This window comes from Colobus angolensis, unplaced genomic scaffold (assembly GCF_000951035.1).
Source record: "Colobus angolensis palliatus isolate OR3802 unplaced genomic scaffold, Cang.pa_1.0 Scaffold23, whole genome shotgun sequence".
Classification (NCBI taxonomy): Eukaryota; Metazoa; Chordata; class Mammalia; order Primates; family Cercopithecidae; genus Colobus; species Colobus angolensis.
The window spans coordinates 1,462,130-1,482,487 of NW_012115488.1; the positions used below are offsets into that span (position 1 = coordinate 1,462,130).

General features: G+C 34.5%; 1 long non-coding RNA gene across 1 annotated transcript in view; it reads right to left on the reverse strand.

Annotated features, from left to right (window-relative positions):
- Nucleotides 1-3,674: 3,674 nt before the first annotated feature.
- Nucleotides 3,675-20,358, reverse strand: part of LOC105513369 — a 23,429-nt gene continuing 6,745 nt past the window's right edge. The window contains exons 2-3 of the long non-coding RNA XR_001002008.1: nt 11,026-11,060; nt 3,675-4,530 (exon numbers count right to left, since the gene is read on the reverse strand). This is a non-coding gene — a long non-coding RNA (uncharacterized LOC105513369). The remainder of the gene's footprint in view (nt 4,531-11,025; nt 11,061-20,358) is intronic.

The following is a 20,358-nucleotide window of genomic DNA, read 5'->3' on the forward strand; positions in this document are numbered from 1 at the left end:
GAATAGCTAGTATGATGTAAAACAACAATAAAAATAATACCCCAAAACTAATCTTGGCCATCCATGAATGAAAATGCAGGTAGGGGGGAAAAAAAAGAGCATTTCTCTATTCTTATCCTACTAAAAAGGTGGAAATTTCCAATTCTTAACCTCTAAAAACTGCTTTCACACATCTGACAATAAGACAAAAGTAGGAGGCTCTTGAGAGTTCATCTTGACTTTTATTATACACTAGACATGTATGAACTAACCAGAGATGTGAATGATTCTCTGTACTCTTAAAATCACAGGAAATATATTTCCACCTCCCCCTTTTTTTTCTGATATTGGAGTAGCATTTCAGATTTTGGGGATTAGTTTAGGGCAAAGTAAAAGTCATGGAAGGCAGTGTATAAATAACGTTAATTATGAAGCTACTTTTCAGAAGCTAGTAGTAACTTGCTTAGTAGTAATCACAAGGTTGTGCAGCATTCACAATGCTGGTATTAATCAGCTACATATTTTGAACATCTACTATTACTGGATACCAAAGAAAGTGAGTTATTTAAGAATCTTCCACTCTTGTTATAAGCTTCCTATGATCCAGTAACTTCTCAAAGGTTTTGCAAAAAGCGTAAGTCCTTGCTTTTTGGGAATTTTTATTTGTGCACCCAGGAAATGTAAATGCAACCATCACTGCTTCTTGTGCAGGTGTGTGCTTTAACAATCAGGGCTGCTTTTGGCATCAAGAGTATGAGCTATTAAGAGTTTCTAAAAATACTGACCTAACTAGTCAGTTGCCTCCACCTTACATACTATTCAGGCAAGTCTTCAGAAAGTATACTACTGTATTCCTGGTCCAAAATAAGGTAGGCATGAATATATTCAACCTTGTTTGCACATACACCAAGGAAGAATTTAAATTTTTGCCCTTAAATAGTTTTGTGTTAGGCAGGAGGAAAAACATATTCAATTTTGAGGTAGGTAATCAATAGGAAGGAGAAAAAGACAAGACAGTCTAAGATCTAACCTATGTCCACCTTTCTAGGCTTATGTTTTAATACTCCCAAAGTGGCACAAGCTGGGTTATTTCTAGTTCTTAACAGACTACTGTGCTCTCAAGTTCAGCTTAAGCAATGCTCCTCTGGAAGTTCACACCCTAACTGAACTGTCACTCTTCTTTGTTTTCCTCTAGAATCCTGGGATTATCTGAATAATAAATGCCATCACATTGTACTTTTAATACATACTTCATCTCTCACCTAGTGCACTATGAATTACTATGGGAAGAATCTGTGTGCCTATCTTCCTGTCTTCAGTGATGATACACTGAAAGAATGGTGTAGGAACAGAAATCTTCTATTTACCAGTGCTAAGTCTTTGTCACAAAACCAAGCAGAGATCTGCTCATTTTTACTCTGTAAACTTGGAAAAGTTAAGTTATTCAAATCTCTATTTTGTCCTAACTAGACTGATCATCTTATTACTAAGATGAAGGAATCTATTGCAAGTCACATGTTACTATCATCCTCTGGTATGAAAGAGCTATTTTGAATCTGAACATATAAGAGCATTCAAGATAGTGCCTGGCACAGTATAACAGGGCATTAACAAGACACTGGACTTGATCCTCAAATTATTTAAGCCATAGAAGGGATTCAGACTCTGACCTTTTGACTGACCACCTTTTAAGACTGCTTGAAAAGACAACTCCCTTCCTATTAGCACAGCTGAAGCCAATCCGGAACTACACATCAGCACACAAAAAATGCCAGGATAGATGGAATCAAAAGACTCTGAAGCCAAAAAGAGGCTAGCTTTAGCACGCTGAGTACTTCAGTGTCCATCATCCGATCCTACCCTGTAACAACAGGTCTATGTGATAGATATTCCATCTGAGCTGGAGGCTATTATCCTTAGCAAATTAACACAGAACAGAAAACCAAATACTACACGTTCTCACTTAGAAGTAGGAGCTAAATGATGAGAACTTAAGGACACAAAGAAGGGAACAACAAACACTGGGGCCTACTTGAGGGTGGAGGGTGGGAGGAAGAAGAAGAGCGGAAAAAATAATTACTGGGTACCAGGCTTAGCACCTGGGTGACAAAATAGTCTGTACAACAAAACCCCTTGACATGAGATGAGTTTACCTATATAACAACCTGCACATGTACCCCTGAACCTAAAATAAAAGTTAAAAAAATAAAAAAGATACTTTATCTGATGCTTAAGTTGATCTTTAATAACCTTCTGCATCCCACCACCCCACTAAAACCACACGAGAAATATCTCAATATTCTGCGGGCTTAAAACCACCTACTCTGCCCTTTGGATTAGAAAACAGGATTCAGTGGTCCTCTTTGAAAAAAATACATTAAAGAACATGTTAATTGCTTTTATTCATACTGCGTCTCTCCCTGACTTCTCCAAGAGCTTGTGTTTCAAAAGGTCAGAATGTTTGTTGTTACAAATACGTTGCCCCCCACTCTAGCATCTACACATAGCAAAAAGTTCTGTATGTTTCCACAAATTTTCCCCCAAAATTATCTCTTCTTTACTTTCCACTTATCTCCTCTGAGATGCCAAATTAAGAAATGTCTTAGAATATCTAGAATATTCTTCCTTTTTTCATATTCGATTTGTCTTAGCATATAAAAAATTAGTTGACATGGCTTTTGGAAAGTCCAGTTGGCAGCAGAGCTGGACAACAGATGGCCACCCAGAAATTAGAGTCAGAAAGGTGACTTATTCAGCATGGATACACTGAATCAAGAATACTATTTTTGAGAAACCCTGAAAATCCTTGACCTGATGTAAAGCCCAAGAGGCACTTTAGAGGAAGAACAATGATTATAACCTGATTCCCTGTCTAAAGCAAAATATACCATTTTTAACTGCCATAGACATGCCAAAAATATAAAATACAGTGATAACCCATAACAGCTCTATTGCAAATAAAAACAAAAACAAACAAACAAAAAACCAAAACCAAACCAAACCAAAAATTGTCAGATAACAAAATACAGAAAATCAAACAAAAACCAAAAAACACCCCCAAACAAAAAAACTACCACAGGCAACACACAAGCTTAAGATGTTTCCTAGAATCTATTCCAAGTGGTTTAGTTTAAAATAAAAATAGGTGGCTTTCAGTTCCATACTTTGTTTCTGCAGAAATAACTACTAGCCTATTAATTTAGAAATAATTTTCTTTTTTTCAAAAAGGCAGAGTTTCTTCATTTTACCTTTATGATGAATTAATAGCTGCAAACAATCTAATTAATACTATCTACAACAGGTAATTTTTAGCTAAGATTTAAGTTCCTCTTAGCTCTGAAATTTTAACTGAATTTCAGTTGAACCCAATGTTAACCATGACCTTAAAATAACTGCTCTATTGTAAAATTTAGAAGTCATATTCCCAATAATTCTCTTGCCTAGACTAAAAATTGTTGAAGGTCTCCTTTCACTACCCAAGTTCAAAGATACTTATGCCACAGTACACACATCAGTAGATTTGAAAACTATTTATCACCTCCAAAGTAACAAAAAAGATTCCAGTTCAAGTTGACAAAACACAAACCGGATTTAAAGTGCTATATTAAAAAACAAAACAAAAATACAGTTTCTTTAGGGCAATTAAAATGTTTCATTTTTGAAGCCGTGACACTAAAAAGAACGAAAAACACATATAGGATAATTATTTTATAACTGTTCTTTTCATTCTAAGAATGTTGTGTTTTTCAGAGAAAGACAGCTTTCTGGTAAAAATTCATGCACAAAACACTTATATATACTTGACAAGAGGTTTCAGGGCCTACTATGCCATTTGTCTAGTCTAAATCCACTAATGTTAAATATCAGCATTTTCCCAATACTATTTTTAAGTTACATCTCATTTACCTTCCTCCTTAAGAACTTATAAGCTTGTTTTAAATATTTTAAATACTTGTCATAAACTACAGTTTGCTAAGAGTAGAGGTACTCTGGTTAATGATCAAAATGGTGTGCCTAGAGGAAAAGCAAGCGCTATTAAACATGAATGCAATCCTTATCAACACAAACTGAGCCATTTTAATAAAAAAGCTAGTCCAAAAAGGGTCTCGTTCTATAAAGATTAAATCATTTCCAAATCACAGTGAAAGGAACTTGAGTAATTAACCAATTTTGTTTTCTACTATGTGCCTTAGAGATACCTCACTAAAATTTGGTATCTGATACAACAGAATAACATTTGCAGAATGTAATATTGTAGTGACAATACTGAGGTTGATTATTACAGACTATTAAATGGTTACATCTTAATTATTTATACAGAACATTGGTCCAATAACATAAAAATAGAGAACAGCATCTGGAAATTTATCTCATTCAATGTTCAGAGATAAAAGGGTTAACCATCTTTCCATTATTTTCTGCAGTAAGTCCTTGTTCACAATGAAATCTGACGGCAATTAAATTCTGGCATTTTCCCCAGCTACTGTATGAAGAGGATGCTGAAGGCCATTACTATACAGCATACTGCAACATAAGGACTCTTCCGTTCACCTGTTGAAAAAAAGGAGATACTAATTTTGATTAACTGAGTGGCTAACCTGGCTATGACAAGGTTATGCTACGAGAAAGGGATACATAAGAATCAAGATAACGTTCTTCTCTAGGAGGCCCCCATATTGGGGGTGGGACAGTGACAAAAACTAGATGCAACATAAAACACAAGCACAATACAGAATGGGTTAAACTATTAATATGTCAATTTATTTCTAAGAGGATCTTCTTTTCATATATTTAGAAAACCTTGAAAGTATCATTTCTTTGTCACTGTGTAAACTCAGACACTAAAAAATACAATGCAGAATGTAGGACAGAGATCCAAGAGAAACGATCTCAACTCAATTGAGGCCAAAGAAATATTGTTTATTTTCTTTCTATAAAAAGAACAAAATTTCCACCCATAAAAAGAAATTTGAAACACAATATTTGTCCTTACTGGTAGCAATTCATGACACTTAAAGGCACAGGGAAGGGGGAGCATTCATGGATGAAAATAAAGAGAGGATGGTCAATAAAACTGCATTTAAAAAATGGACAAATTAAAATGTTTAATTAAAAAAATTAGAAAAAACTATTTCTGAGATAGTATGCTTACTCTGGGTTAGAAAAGTAGAACTAAAACCAACCACTTCTGTATAAGTCAATTTTTCACATGCATTTAAAGAATGATTGTATTTGGATGCTTTCCTTTGCACAAAGTAAATCTGAAATTGGCTTGTGAATTGTCTTGCAAATAGAGATCATGTCATTGTGAGTTAACTCAAGCTCATCTTATTCTTCCGTTTCTTCAATAACCGCTAATGCATAAAGCACCAAACATTCCTATGCTGCCGTGAGGGCAGTATAAGAAAGGAAGAAGAAACTACTTCTAGAAATAATCCTGGGTATGTGCCTGGCATCCTCTAGTAGAGATGGTTTATACTACCCTCACTTGTGCTTTTCCATGATGTTTAAAGTCAACTCTTTAATGAAACTCCTTATTCCACTTAGCAAGTTCAGCAAACTACCTTTAGAAAATGTTCATCCTGATCATCTTTATTAACTAAAATTCTCAACGTCATTTTCATTTTTATAGCTTCCTCACTGACCTGACACTGCCATATAATTGGGTTTATATATTAGTGTCTGCTCATTGTTAATTTCCACAGAAAATACTATACACATATATAAAAAAATAAACTTTTGGGGTTTTTCTGGATCTGGAAGTATTTGTTCTATCCATAGACATTTAATGGACTGCCTTTCAGCTAAAGAAAAATCCAGAAAGTGAAAGTGTTTTTACAATACTATCACCTCAACTGAAAATAAAAATCTTTTAAAATTAAAATATATCTTGGGTCACAATTTGTAAACAATGCTAATTCTCTTGGAGGAAAAAGCCCAAGTCACCAAATCAAACAAAAACAACCCCATTTGTACATAAATTTCAGAAAGACTTTGTAAGCAAGCCTGTCACTCTTACTAGGGCTATATACCCTCATTGTCTCATATAGTCTTATTAAATACTTAAAAGAAATTAATACTCTCCTAAGTTTTCCAGAAGTTCCGCTTTTTCTCATCCTTCAACTTAGACTGCTATAATTTACATATGGATTTCATTTTCCTGTTTTTAATTTTCTTAAAAGAGACTGCCATGTGGTAGACCTAAACATCTTTAGTTGAACTTGGGTTTTAATGTTACTTTTTGTCTGGTCTTAGGTCTGTATAAGTGAATGTAAAACAGTTACTGCAATGTGATGTGTAACATGATAAGATGATTTGGCTAGGTCTTTTCCCATTAAAATTGTATCATTTCTTTGTGGATATATTCTGTGTCAAGATAAGAGAGGAGGATATGCTTGAGAAAGCAGCATATCAACAACATTTTCTAAGTCACTCTGCCAAAAGGAAAAGCTAATGCTTTCACAGAATTGGCAAGAATGAACATTTACAATGAACCATTCAACCTATGGCATTCATACAGTCAAGAGAGGAAAATGGAAATAATAAATAACCAGCAAAAAAAAAAAAAAAAGGACACTAGACACTATTTATAATTAGATATAAAAATAGACTATACTACAGGAAATCATTAAGAAAGATACAAACTAGACATCTTAAACTGAGCTATACTCTTTTCAAGCAATAATTGTGAACAAAGGTGCTGTTTGGGCAGGCTACTAAATGGAATTGTATGCACTTCTCTCATTACATAAGATGGATTTAAAATACCTTAATATTTTCTTTATGCACTAGCAACTTAATAATAAAACTGAGATGGTAACTATGCCTCTTAACTCCAGACCTGCTCTTCCATTATGTTCTCTCTTTCTACTTCACTTGAGGTATTCTGACCACCGTTTCTTGGCCATATTCTTTTTCAGAGAAACTTGTCTCTGAAGCATGCAGTTTGGTGTGTATATATTTACATTTATCACTAACTATCAGTATTAACCACTGAGGATGTTCTTTTGTCATTCCTTTCTTGGTTCTTTTTGAAGTACTTAAGATTTCTCCTATTATTTCAGGATTTGTAGTTGTTCATAACTGAGTGCTAGATAAGTCTGCATCACAAATTTCTGTAAATCTAGACCAGCCCTTCTCAACTCCAGTACTATGGACATTTTGAGCTTGATAATTCTGTTGTGATGGATTCCTTGTGCATCCCAGGACACTTAGCAACATCCCTCACCTGTACCCACTATATGTCCCTGAGTCCAGTTGTGACTATCAAAGCTGTCTCTCTATTTTGCCAAATGTCCCGGAGTAGTAACTACTTATCTAGGCTATATCTGTGATTTTACCAGTTTAAGGTAATGATACTTATTACAAAAGAGAGACTCTTACACATGTCACTATAAGAGAGAACAAAGTATGACAGAACACTGAGGAAGAATAGCTGAATCCGTTAAAATCATACTTATTTCTCTGGAAGATAAAGTCTGTTTCAATAGTCATTATATCAGTATTACAGCCTTGAAACAGGTACTTTCCTATGAAGTCTTTTACACGTATTCTATCATTTGCCGTAACAAGAAACTAGAAAGGCCAAAGAACCTTATGATTTCATCATCACAGATTTAGAAAGGACTTCTGGATAATTTAGTATTATGTTTACAATTTCCACCATTAATGGGTCTTGCCTATCATTAAAAGCTTAAGGGAAGAAAACCTGCTCTCAAAATTATTTCAATGGCTAACAACATATGAACCTTAGACGATGATTTAAAGATTTGAAGACTAGTTATACTATAACCATCTTCAGACAAATTACATCAATTCCCAGTTTTTCTTTCAAAAAAGCTCTAAGTACAGAATATTTCATTTTATTGTGCTCTGCAGATATTGCCCCTTTGAAAAAAAACTGTCTTATGGAAGCCTTGCATTGTGCAAGTCTATTGGTGCCATTTTTCAAAAGCAGCATGTGCTCAATTTGTGTCTCTGTGTCATATTTTGGTAATTCTCCCAATGTTTCACCCTTTTTCATTACTATTGTATCTTGTATGGCGATCTGTGATCACTGATCTTTTATGGTACCATTGCAATGGTTGTGGGGCACCATGAACTGTGCTCATATAGGATGGCAAACTTATTTGATACATGATTCACCAATAAGAAACTACAGCAAATTATGCAGAAACTAGCTAAGATAACCGATGAAAGTAGCTAAACTAAACAACAGATGAAGTTCAATGTAGACAAAATGGCCTTCTATTGAAAAAGATGGCATCTAGGACTTTCATAGCTAGAGAAGAGAAGTCAGTGCCTGGCTTCTACTGCTTCAAAGAGCAGGCTGACTCATGTTAAGGGCTAATGTAGTTGGTGACTTTAAGCTGAAGTCAATGCTTATTCACCTGCTGAAAATTCTACAGCTTTTAAGAATTATGCTAAATCTGCTCTCCCCATGCTCTAGAAATGGAACAACTAAGTCTGGATGACAGCATACCTGTTTACAGCATGGCTTACCTAATACATCAATGAAGGAAGTAACCGCAGATAATGGTGAAAAGAGTAAGAGAACTGTAATTAGAAGGGGAGCCTGAATATGTGATTGAATTACTATAATCTCAATGTGAAATCTGAATAACTTCTTCTTATGAACAAAGAAAATGGTTTCTTGAGATGGAATTTACTCCTGGTGAGGATGCTGTGAACACTGTTGAAATGACAACAAAGGATTTAAAATATTACATAAACTTAGTTGATAAATCAGTGGAGGGTTTGAGAGGATTGAATCCAGTTTTGCAAGAAATTCAACTGTGGATAAAATGCTACCAAATAGCACTGCAGGTTACAGAGAAATCTTTCATGAAAGGAAGAGTCAATCCATGTGGCAAACTTCACTGTTATCGTATTTTAAGAACTGCCAGTCACCCAGCCTTCAACAACCACCACCCTGATCAATCAGCAGCCATCAACGTTGAGGGAAGACCCTACACCAGCAGAATGATTATGACTCACTAAAGGGTCAGATATAATCACCAGTGATTTTTAGCAACACAGTATTTTTCAATTAAGGTACACACATTGTTCTTAAAGACACACTGCTACCCCACACTTAACAGACCACTAATCTATACAAAACTTTTATATGTACCAGAAACCAAAAAAATTTGTTGACTTGCTTTATTGTGGTGGTCTGGGATTAAACATGCAGTATCTCTGAGGTATACCTGTATTACAAATACTCAGTTTGTATTTTTCAATCTCACGAGGTTTGTTTCCTTTATGGACCATCTTCTAAATTTTCCACATCTCTGAGAAGTTGAAAACCAAAATAAAATACAATACTCTAAAGGGAACACAGTTTATCTAATGGAGATGACTCTTCAATTCTCCATCCTATTTAAAGGGATTAGTTGTGAGAATTTAGGCTGTTGTCAGACTGGCTAACAACACTAAATGTCAAACGTAGAAAAAATATTTTTTATTATAAAAGTCTAACAGGCTTTATGAAAGAAAAAAGTAGTTATGCATAAATTCAAAGTTAGAAGAAGAGTACTAAAATGAAAGAATTTTTCGTGGCCATGCAAATGATTCCAAAGAGGACAGATAAGAAATATTCAATTTCAGTCCAAAGTGGTATATGTACAAATGTCTTGAGTTTTTCTTTTTTTTTGAATTAAGAAGGTTTAAAAAGGGTGTAATTTATTATTCAAGAATACTGATGAACGGCTGGGCACGGTGGCTCATGCCTGTAATCCTGGCACTTTGGGAGGCCGAGGTGGGTGCATCACGAGGTCAGGAGCTTGAGACCAGCCTGGCTAACATAGTGAAATCCCGTCACTACTAAAAATACAAAAAATTAGCCAGGCATAGTGGTGGGTGCCTGTAATCCCAGCTACTTGGGAGACTGAGGCAGGAAAATCGCTTGAACCTGGGAGGTGGAGCTTGCAGTGAGCCAAGATCACACCACTGCACTCCAGCCTGAGTGACGGTGCGGGACTCCATCCCAAAAAAAAAAAGAATACTGATGAATGATGCAATAAAATACATTTTAATTCATTCACTTAATCATTTGAGAGTCTACTATGTGCTGGGCACAGTGTCAAATGTTACATATACAGGGTGACTGGACAGGAGTATATTATTAACTATAAAAACATATATGATGCTACTAATCTCTTATCATGGAAAGTTGTAAGACAACCACATCTACCTTAACTTTTAATTGCTTCTTGGCCTTTTAGCTAAGATCAAGGGTAGTACTTTAACTGAGTCAAACAGTTTGGCTATGACCACATGGGATCAACAGACAAAACAGTTAAACATTCTGTTACTTAAAATAGGGCAATACAGTGATTATGTTTAGATAGCTGCTCAGAAAGACTTTCATTAGATGGGAATATATCATAGTTATCAAAATGATATACAATATACAGAACAGCGTGCTCTATACTTCCATACTATCAAGATGTGTGCATAAAACCACATACATTTATTTCCCCCAATACCAGGAATGCATGGTATTTGATATCTAAATTAGAGAGGCTTTTCTATCACTGTGTTAATGAAGTATCCACTAAATCTAGTTTTACTCTTTTTTAATGTTGAGACAGAGTCTCACTCTGTCACCCAGTTTGGGGTACAGTGGTGTGATCTGGCTCACTGCAATCTCTGCCTCTCGGGTTCAAGAGATCCTTCTGCCTCAGCCTCCTAAGTAGCTGGGATTACAGATGTGTATGCCTGGCTAATTTTTGTATTTTTAGTAGAAACAGGGTTTCATCATGTTGGCCAGACTGGTCTCGAACTCCTGACCCCAGGTAATCCTCTTGCCTTGGCCTCAAAAAGTGCTGGGATTACAGGCATGAGCCCCCACGCCTGGCCTACGCCTTATGCCCAAATAGCATAAGGAAAAGAGCTTGGTACAACTTATAAACTTTTGCAAAAATGCATAAAATAGGGAAGCCTGTCCTTTAAAAATTAACATATGATTTGTGTGATTATAACATAAGTAAATTGTTCAACAATTTACAGCTGAAGAAGTGGAGGGAGATTATAGACACTTACCAATTCTGGCACACTTCCAAAATATACCCAACAATCTGCATAGAATAAAAACAGAAAAAAAGGAGCTATTGATTACTTAGAAAGGTAAATCATTCTCTTGCTACCATATAGGGAATTAATTGTATATTAACATATTAACCTTTAACACTTTGCTTCAAATTTGAAATCTGCTTGTTTGATGTTGAGCCACCATTCAAGTATGAAAGTAGGACACAATGGCATATCAACCATCAATGTACAGAAACTGCTATGAACTGGAATATAAACAGTGTCATAGGTCAAATCCAGGGCAAATTAATGAGAGCCACAAAAATTTGCATAAGGGTTTACTATTCAGTTAACTTAAAGTACTCTACTTTCAAAAGCATAAAATGTATATGGCAATTTAAGCATCAATTTTGATAAAATGTTAAATGAACATTTTGGCTGAATGTGACACCAAAAACATTCCTATACTAAACTTTAATTTCTTAGAGAATGTAGCTCTAAAGTTAAATAATCTATAATAATGAATTCCAATGATGTTATTTAATTATGTGTCATTTACTAAGAAGGAATTAAAAATGTGCCTATATTTTCAATGTAAGTAGAAAATCTCCTAGTTTAGAGGACACTCTACGTGAATTCACTAAATATGGCATTTAAAGCACATATTCTGGAAATAAATATTAGAATGGAGATATCTACTTCAATTGTATGAATGAATACATTATGAATTACGTATTATATGGAATTATCACTTATTTGGCATGTATAACAAATCATTTTTGAAAAAAAGACCAACTGAGTCATCAATGAATAGAGATATCTTAAAAAGTAACACCGAGGACATTACTTTATTGGTCTGACAAAGTAAAAGAATTATAAATAGTGTCACATATGGTTGTAAATCAAGATAAATTAATATTATGTTATGTAAACTAGAATTATTATCTCAAGAAAATCACAATACTTAAATTCCAGAAAAATTTATAGTATATTCTTGTTTTTTGCTGAAAGAGATGGCTGGCTAGTGAATCATTACATCTGAATGGGTAAGACTGACAAAATTCTGGTCAGTTAAGTTCCATGTATGTTCCTCTTCTGAAGTATAACATCCTGACCTCAAAGTAAAAGGTCTCTTAGCCTATCAACCATCAATGTATAGAAACTGCTATGAACTGTAATATACACAGTTTAGATTAAATGGAATTAGGCAAAAACATGAGTTTATTTCAAAGTATGAATATTCTGACAGGCTAAACAATTTTACTATAGAAATAAAATGACAAAAGCCATATACATCCCTGAAAATAAGCTAAAATAAAGGCCAAATTATGCTTAAATTCTATACTACTTACTGGTTGCACAACTGTGAGCAAGGTATTGTATCTCTTTAACACAAGTACCCACCCTCAAAGAGTTGTTATGAGGATGAAATGAGTGATTATACAGAAAGTCCTCAGAATGGTGACTTACATGTACTGTGTTCATACATAGGCTAAAGGTGCATATGATGATAACTCTAGGTATCATTTAAAATTGGCTAACATTTCTTCATCAAACAATGGAACAGGTCAGGCATTTGCAAAGCCATGGCTCCTTCATTTTAGAACCCACCGAAAACCACAAGATCAAAAACTCAAGGTCTTTTTGGGTCTAACATTCTAGAAGTAACAAAATATCATTAAGAAACTGGTACAACAGGATTAACATACTAACAACTTTTATAAATGAATAAAGAATACTAACTTGGTAACTAAGAGACTTATCAGCACCACTTTGATTTTTTCCACATATTTCTCTACCTAGATATATTTCTGTAATACCCCAAATTTACTTACACACACACACACACACATGAACCCTGTTAGTTGATTAAAAAAAAATGTAATTACGTTGCTTAGTTATTATGGCTAAATACCAATAAGTATATTTGCTGATAATGCTATCAGGTCTATGAAACCAGGATAAAGACCATACAGTAATCTTCCTTTCTGCTGCTTAGTTCTATATTATTTGAAGTAGCAAAAACTGAAGTTATTTTAAACAGTGAAGTCATCAAGAACTTGCTTTATTCAATCTGTCTAGATACTTCCACTTAACCATGGTATATATTCTCAGTATAATAAAAGATTATGAGTCTCATAAAAACACGTAATTTTAACAGAAAGAGACTAGGCCTATAAAAATTTCTATACAAAATAATTCTTAGCTATAAATCAAAATAAAATGGTGCTTAACATGTATATAAGTGGAAATAAAGGTTTTTAAATAAAAAGCTATCAAACAGTTGACTGTATTAGTACATATTTTAAAATGTAAAAATAGGCAGTCTGCTTTATGTAGGAGAACTATACTACCACTCAACCTTTACTAGAAGGTTGGCAGCCCTGAGAACTCCTTTGTTAATGTAGCATGTTATGAATATATTCCTGCTCCCAAAGGAATGAGGAGCAGACATTTCCACATGCAACCTACTTGCTTTTGAAGAAGAATTTTCGTAATAGCATAGGGAAAGTATTCCACTACTATGTAATTATTCTTTAATGAGATAAACACTTAAATATCTTAGATGGACATTATGCATTATATTAGAATTCCATTAACTCATCAATAGGAATAAATGTTTACTAGAGTCTACCATACGCTTTAATTCTAAGCTTACAGTTTGCAGGTACAGAAGGGAAAGATGAAATGAAACTTTCTACTTGAATAGAAAGACTTCATGTACAGCTAAGCAACAAATAATATAATTTCAACAAATGGGTGAATATTGAAGAATAAATGCAATAGGACTTTACTGAAAAAGGTGGAATGAAGAGAAGACAATGTCTACAAAGAAAATGGAGTATTATCATAAAAACTGATGGACAACTAACATGTATTTTCACCTTCAGTAGGTTGAATTCCTCATGCTATTTTTTACTCTAACACATATTAGGTCACTTCTGAAATTCATCTTTTAGTTTAGTAAGATATTGTGAATATAAAGCTTTCGAATTTTTAACAGGAAGAAAATGAAAAAAGTTATTACAAAACCAAATTACATGTAGGAATTAAATTATGTAATACTTTATATGTTAACTTACATTCAACATCTGTAAGAACTAATTTAGGTGACTAGACATCATTAGTAACATACCCAGTTTTATTTCTGTCCAGGAGGCTGGGTGCCAAGGATCGAATATAAGCACAAGTACATATAAGCAGCAAGATTACAGTCAATAGACTCTGAAAGTTGAAAATGGCAGACTAGAAAGAAAAAAAAAAGGAAAAATTAATATAAGAAAAACTGCATAAGTAAAAAATATTTGACAATTCCATATTTAGAGTCATGCTTTTATTTCTTCAAGAAGGCAAGCAAAATGACAAGTCTTGCAACATTTAAAACCAGAATCTTGAGGTATTTTACAGCCAATAGCTGGTTTTATGGCCTTAGCGGAATTACCTTTTCTAAGTCTTTGGCTGGGTGGAGAATGGGAAGACAGACTCAAACGCTAACTAACGTTTCTTTTAATTCTGAATTTTTTAAGGATAAACATCCTTTAAATTTAAGCTATAATTTTCCATGAGTTGACAAATACTAGGCTAATAGATTTTGGGGAAAGAGAGCAAGCACCTGCACTTTCATTATTGGATTTTTATTTTTATTTATTTATTTATTTTTTTGGGTTTTTTCAAATGTTTATTTTATGTACAAAGAACTCTCATGGTTTTTCATTGAGTAGATGCCTTGGATAATCCTTTGAAGGAAGATCATTTAGTCCAACTTAATGAAACCGATATCCTTCGCGTACTGACGGAAACACTGGCGGCACATATTGAGGCCATATTTCCGGATCAGACCGTGCTGGTTTGAACACACGCGACAAGAGCGAGAACCCTGGCTGAATTTTCGCGGGTGGCTCCAGTACAGCTGCTGGTGACCCATCTTGCTCTCCGAAGTGCAACGAGGTAAAAGCCATTATTGGATTTTTAAAAGTTATTCATTACAGGTTGAACATCCCTAATCCAAAATCCAAAATGTTCCAAAATCAGAATTTTTTGAGTGCCAAAATGATGGTCAAGAAAAAATGTTCACTGGAGCGTTTTGGATTTTTGATTAAAGATGCTCAATAAGTATAATGCAATTATTCCAAAATCCCCCCAAAAATCTGAAATCCAAAACACTCTGCCTGCAAGCATTTTGGATAAAGATACTTAGCTTATATTTAATAGTTCGAGTCCTATTCAAAAAGTTAAAATTTAACACAGGAATCACAAGAAACCATAAGTTTCGTAAGTTTCCACAGTCAAACAAAATCATAGGTTTCCAGTTGAAGTAAATGGAAGTGGTCTTATTCTATTCAAAATTCAGCTCTAGCATCACCTTTTTAAGGAAGTTTCCTTGAATCCATCTGCCTCCCTTCTCTTATTTTATGTAGAACTCCCTTTTCTATTCTCATAGCAAACTGTTACCTTTATAATAATGTTCATCTCTGAAGGGTGGACATTGTGTTATCAGGTTATCAGACTCTGAATCTCCAGCACCAATCATATGCCTGTCTCACAGTAGAAGCCCAATAAGAGATAGTTGAACAAATAAAATGAAAATTGAGAAAGTGCAAGAATATTACTGTATATGTAACAAAGAATAACATTTTCATCATATACAGGTAGATAAAATATGTCAATCTCATACAACAGTCAGCAATATGCTTGTTTAGTAAACTTAGAGGCACTTTCTAAAAAACAAACAAAAAATCAGGAATGAAACAAAGAATAAGACTTATGAAAAAACTTAGTTACATAAAATTGGTACTTGTGGCTGAGTGCTTATTTGAAAAGTCCTAAAGAATTTAGTGAGAAACAATTATAGATCTTAAGGAAATTGAGCAAGGTAGCTTGGTACATAATTAAAAAATATACATCAATAGCCTTCATAATCATATTATCATTCAGGAGAAAGACAATGGAAAAAAGATAGCATCCAGAACGAACAACTAAAATACCTAGGAATAAGCTTAACAAGAAACGTGCAACATCGGCATCAAAGAAAAAAACGGACAAAATCTTAAAACATATGGAAGAACGTAAAAGTAGAAGAGACTATTGCTATGGTTTAGAAATGGTTTTCTTGTCCCTACCAAAGCTCCGGGTGAAATCTGATCCCCAGTAAGGTAGTGTTGGGAGGTGGGGCCTAGTGGGAGGCGTTTGGGTTTGGGGGTAGATCTCCCATGAATGTCAGGGTGCTCTTCTGCAGCTAGTGAGATCTCATAAGATGGGTTAGTTTTCCAGGAAATGAATTCCTTCCAGAGAGAGTAGGTTGTTATAAAGCCATGAGCTCCTCCCTCCTTTTCACCACGTCTGTTTCCCCTTTGACCTTCTCAGCCATGTTGTGATGCATAAAAGCCCTCCCCAGAAGGAGGGCCAAGCCCTACTACTCTCAGCCTGCACAACTGAGAGCTAAGTGACCCTTTTTTCTTAACCAATTACCCAATTTCTTTTTTTTTAACAGCAACATAACATGGATTAAGAAACCTGGTATGCCAGGTTTTTATACTGGAAGGTAACATTGTAAAGACAACCTATCAATTTAAAGTGAACCCAACACCAACAAGTTATTTTTTAAACAGACAACTAATTCTGAAGTTCATATGGAAAAAATAAAGCAAGGATAGCCAGGAGAATCTTAAAAACAAACAGACAACTAGAAACTGTTCCAATGTCGTTTTAATCTTTTATATATGTTTATGATAAATATGTGCAAACTACTGAAAAAATTTTAAAAACTATATACATTATTTACCAATATTCTCAAGGACAAAAAGTGCTTATGCACAATGCTAAGCAGTAGGCAAAAAGGGGATCAAAGATTTCAGACAGTACATCTTAAGGTATGTAAACCTTTATGGAAAGCAAGTGGAAAAATGCTGTGATTATCTCTGGATAGTTTTTTGGCGGGGGTCGGGGGACAGAGTCGTGCTCTGCTGCCCAGGCTGAAGTGCAGTGGCGGGATCTTGGCTCACTGCAACCTCCACCTCGTGTGTTCAAGTAAGTCTCCTGCCTCAGTCTCCCCAGTAGCAAGGATTACAGTCATGTGCCACTATGCCTGGCTAAATTTTGTGTATTTTTTTTTTTTTTTTTGTAGAGACAAGGTTTCGCTGTGTTGGCCAGGCTGGTCTCCCGATTTCAAGTAATCTGCCCACCTCGGCCTCCTAAAGTACTGGGATTACAGGCATGAGCCACTGTGCCCAGCCATCTCTGGATAGTTTTTAATCTAATTCTCAACTTTTCTGGATTTCTCAAATTGTCTAAGTGATACTTTTATGGTCTGAAAAAGACAAAAATGATTTGTAATTACCAGTTTAATACCTGTTTTTCGATGCATAATTTTTTCATGGATATAACAAAGATAAAATTTAATGTATCTTGGGTTTTAATTAAATTGGGTTTTAATCTTAATCCAAGTCATGATATACATTTTATAACATAAATCAGTGAATTAGCTCACGATCAATTGTAGATAAAAAGCATGGTATCTCACAATGCTTATCTTTCAAAGGTCATATTTTGAATATGTATATGAATATATTACTAAATAATATTGGATAATGACCTCATAGAAAATAAAGCAGATTTCCTCCCAGTCATCATAACTACATGTGTATTTAGTATCCACTTTGTCTGAGAAATGAGGCACTGGGGATTTAAAAAAAGGCACATGGTATGATTCCTTCCCTGCAGTTTATGGCTAACAATAGCAATTCCTGATATTCACTGAGTACTTGTTTTGTGTTACTCTCATGTATCTGGGGTAAATGTTATTGCCTGTATTTTATACATGAGACTGAGGCACACAGCAGTTATAATCAACTTAAAATAGAACATGTACTTTAAAAAGTACATAGCAACTCATTGTTGAATGTGGAAGTGAGGTATGCAGACAAAGAATGCCATTTTCGTAAGAAAAAGTCAAGAAAGACTTCATGTAGAAAGCAGGAATGGAGTCAAACCTTGAAAGGGCACCATTCACATGGGCAAATAGCAAGCTCCAGAAGAGAAAAAAATGTGGGGAAAAAAACCCTAAAGAGAAAGTCATTACCATGTTCAGGGAATAATGAGAATCTTACTGTATTTTAAGCAAAAGATTCCTATAGTAAATAAATCTGCAAAGTAGGTTCATCATCTTCCTAATGTAGTATCTAAATTCATGACTTTGTAATGTGTTCTCTTTTCTTCTCCAAATGCGTTTTTAAAGAAACATGCTTAAATGACATAATGTCCAGGATTGTTTCTAAATAATCCAGTGCATGTGTGGTGGGAGAGGGCTAGGGCTGACGATAAAATGCTGAGAATATGAGGGTTCATTATAGGCTTCTACCTCTTTATGTTTGAATGTTTTAATAGAAGATAAAAAGGCACTTAAAAAACATGCCTATTATGAAAGTAGAGTGTGTATATACGTTTGTGTGTGAAACCATTTACAAAAGAAAACCATTTACAAGTATGAAATATATGATATATACAACTTTGTTCGGGGGGTTTAAAGACTCCAAAGTTTAAAACAAATAATCTTAGGTGGTAAGTCTTTCAGATGTACTCAGACTCTGGTCAAAAGTGTGTTTCTAACTTATGGACATTAGCCTGCCACCTATAGCATTCCCCTTAATGCTAAGCATCTGTTGTCTGGTGATATAAAATTTTAGTCTCGGGGTTAAAGGAAACAGATGTTCCTCTTCAGTGAAAAAATAATCGCAATTTTCAACAGAAAAATGTTATTAAAAGGGAAAAGAGGAATCTAAGAAAAAGGCAAGCATATTTAATCACAAAATAGAGGAAAAGATGATAAAAAGGTGGTAAGTCAAATTCATTTAACTTGTTTAATTTTTTTCAGGGCCTTTAAGTCATGAAACCTTTTTCAAGGTACTCTATTGAGTTCTGCACATGCTATCTGTTCTTGCCTGCTTGGTGAATTGACTCATCCGTCCAACCTCAACTCAAGATGCACCTCCTCTGATGTCTTCCCTGTTCCCACTCTCCATATCAAGCAGAGTCAGGATTTTTATATGTGTATAATACATACACATAACAATGTGTATGTTACAGAACACATACTGTACTGATTGTCTTCTCTATTCTATTGAGGTTTTTATCAATCCCCTGTGACTATTAAAATATAGTACACAGAGAAGTCACTGAAAAATGTCAAATGAACAGGAACTTGAATACAATTGGCAATAATGAACATTTTAACAAATCCAAGAACATATTTGGATTCCAAAGAAAAAATGCACATTCAAAAACCAGTGTAGATCAGATTGCTGAATTTTGTTAACTCTTCAAGAGAAACCTCCATGTACGGCTTTGCATTTATGTTTACTTCTCAATAATATCTTGGAAAATCAAGTAGAAAGATGCAAATTTCCTTCTATTTATGTTAACGACCTAGGCTGTAGGGTAAAATAAACACCTGAGGTAATTTCCATTCAGTATCCACATCTTATAACACCTCCTGGAATTCAGATTTTCTATTCTATCAAGCAGCAAGCTTTGAAGGTGCTTGCACACTGGAGAGTGTGTGTTCTTCTGACTTCTTTTAATTCTTAAGAGATATACAATTTCAAAAGATCTGTAAGACTGAGTAGGCAGGTTAGCTTGACCATTACTGAGAGCTACATCATTCTTCTAAAACATGGTAATGCAGGCCCCGAAACGATTTGTCGTCAAGGCTCTTTTATTAACCCTTTGCATTGTAGACTTATCTGACAACTCATAGTCAATGAGATCTTTTGATATGCTTGAAACAACTAGTGTTACTGCACTGAGTTAATTTACCCAAACTGGAAGGAAATAAACTTGATGAGTCAGTTACTTTATTTGATCATTTTGAAGTAAATCACATTTGGTTGGGTGTTTTGAAATAATAAAAATAATTCACAGACTTTATTTGGCCACAACTACAGGAGATGCAAAAATTAATCAATGAATAGATGGAGGGTGGTCAATGCAAAGCTAAGGAAGGGTTCTAGACATGAAATTACTTACAATGTTGACAAACCTCTAAAAAAATGTTCTAAGCTCAAGTCTATTTGAAAAATTAGAAATAAGTTTTCAGATTTTTAAAATCATTTTATTTATTAAGATATAATTTCTAATTTTGAGTCATTTCTGAACACTAAAACTGTATTCATTAAGCCTGATTATAAGTAAGAATTCAATATAGGAGATTTTTTAAAAAGATGAGTAAAATACTTCTAAGAGCTCAAGGTATTTATTAACAAAACTTTCAAATAAGAAATCTTAAAAAGAGGCCGGGCGCGGTGGCTCAAGCCTGTAATCCCAGCACTTTGGGAGGCCGAGACGGGCGGA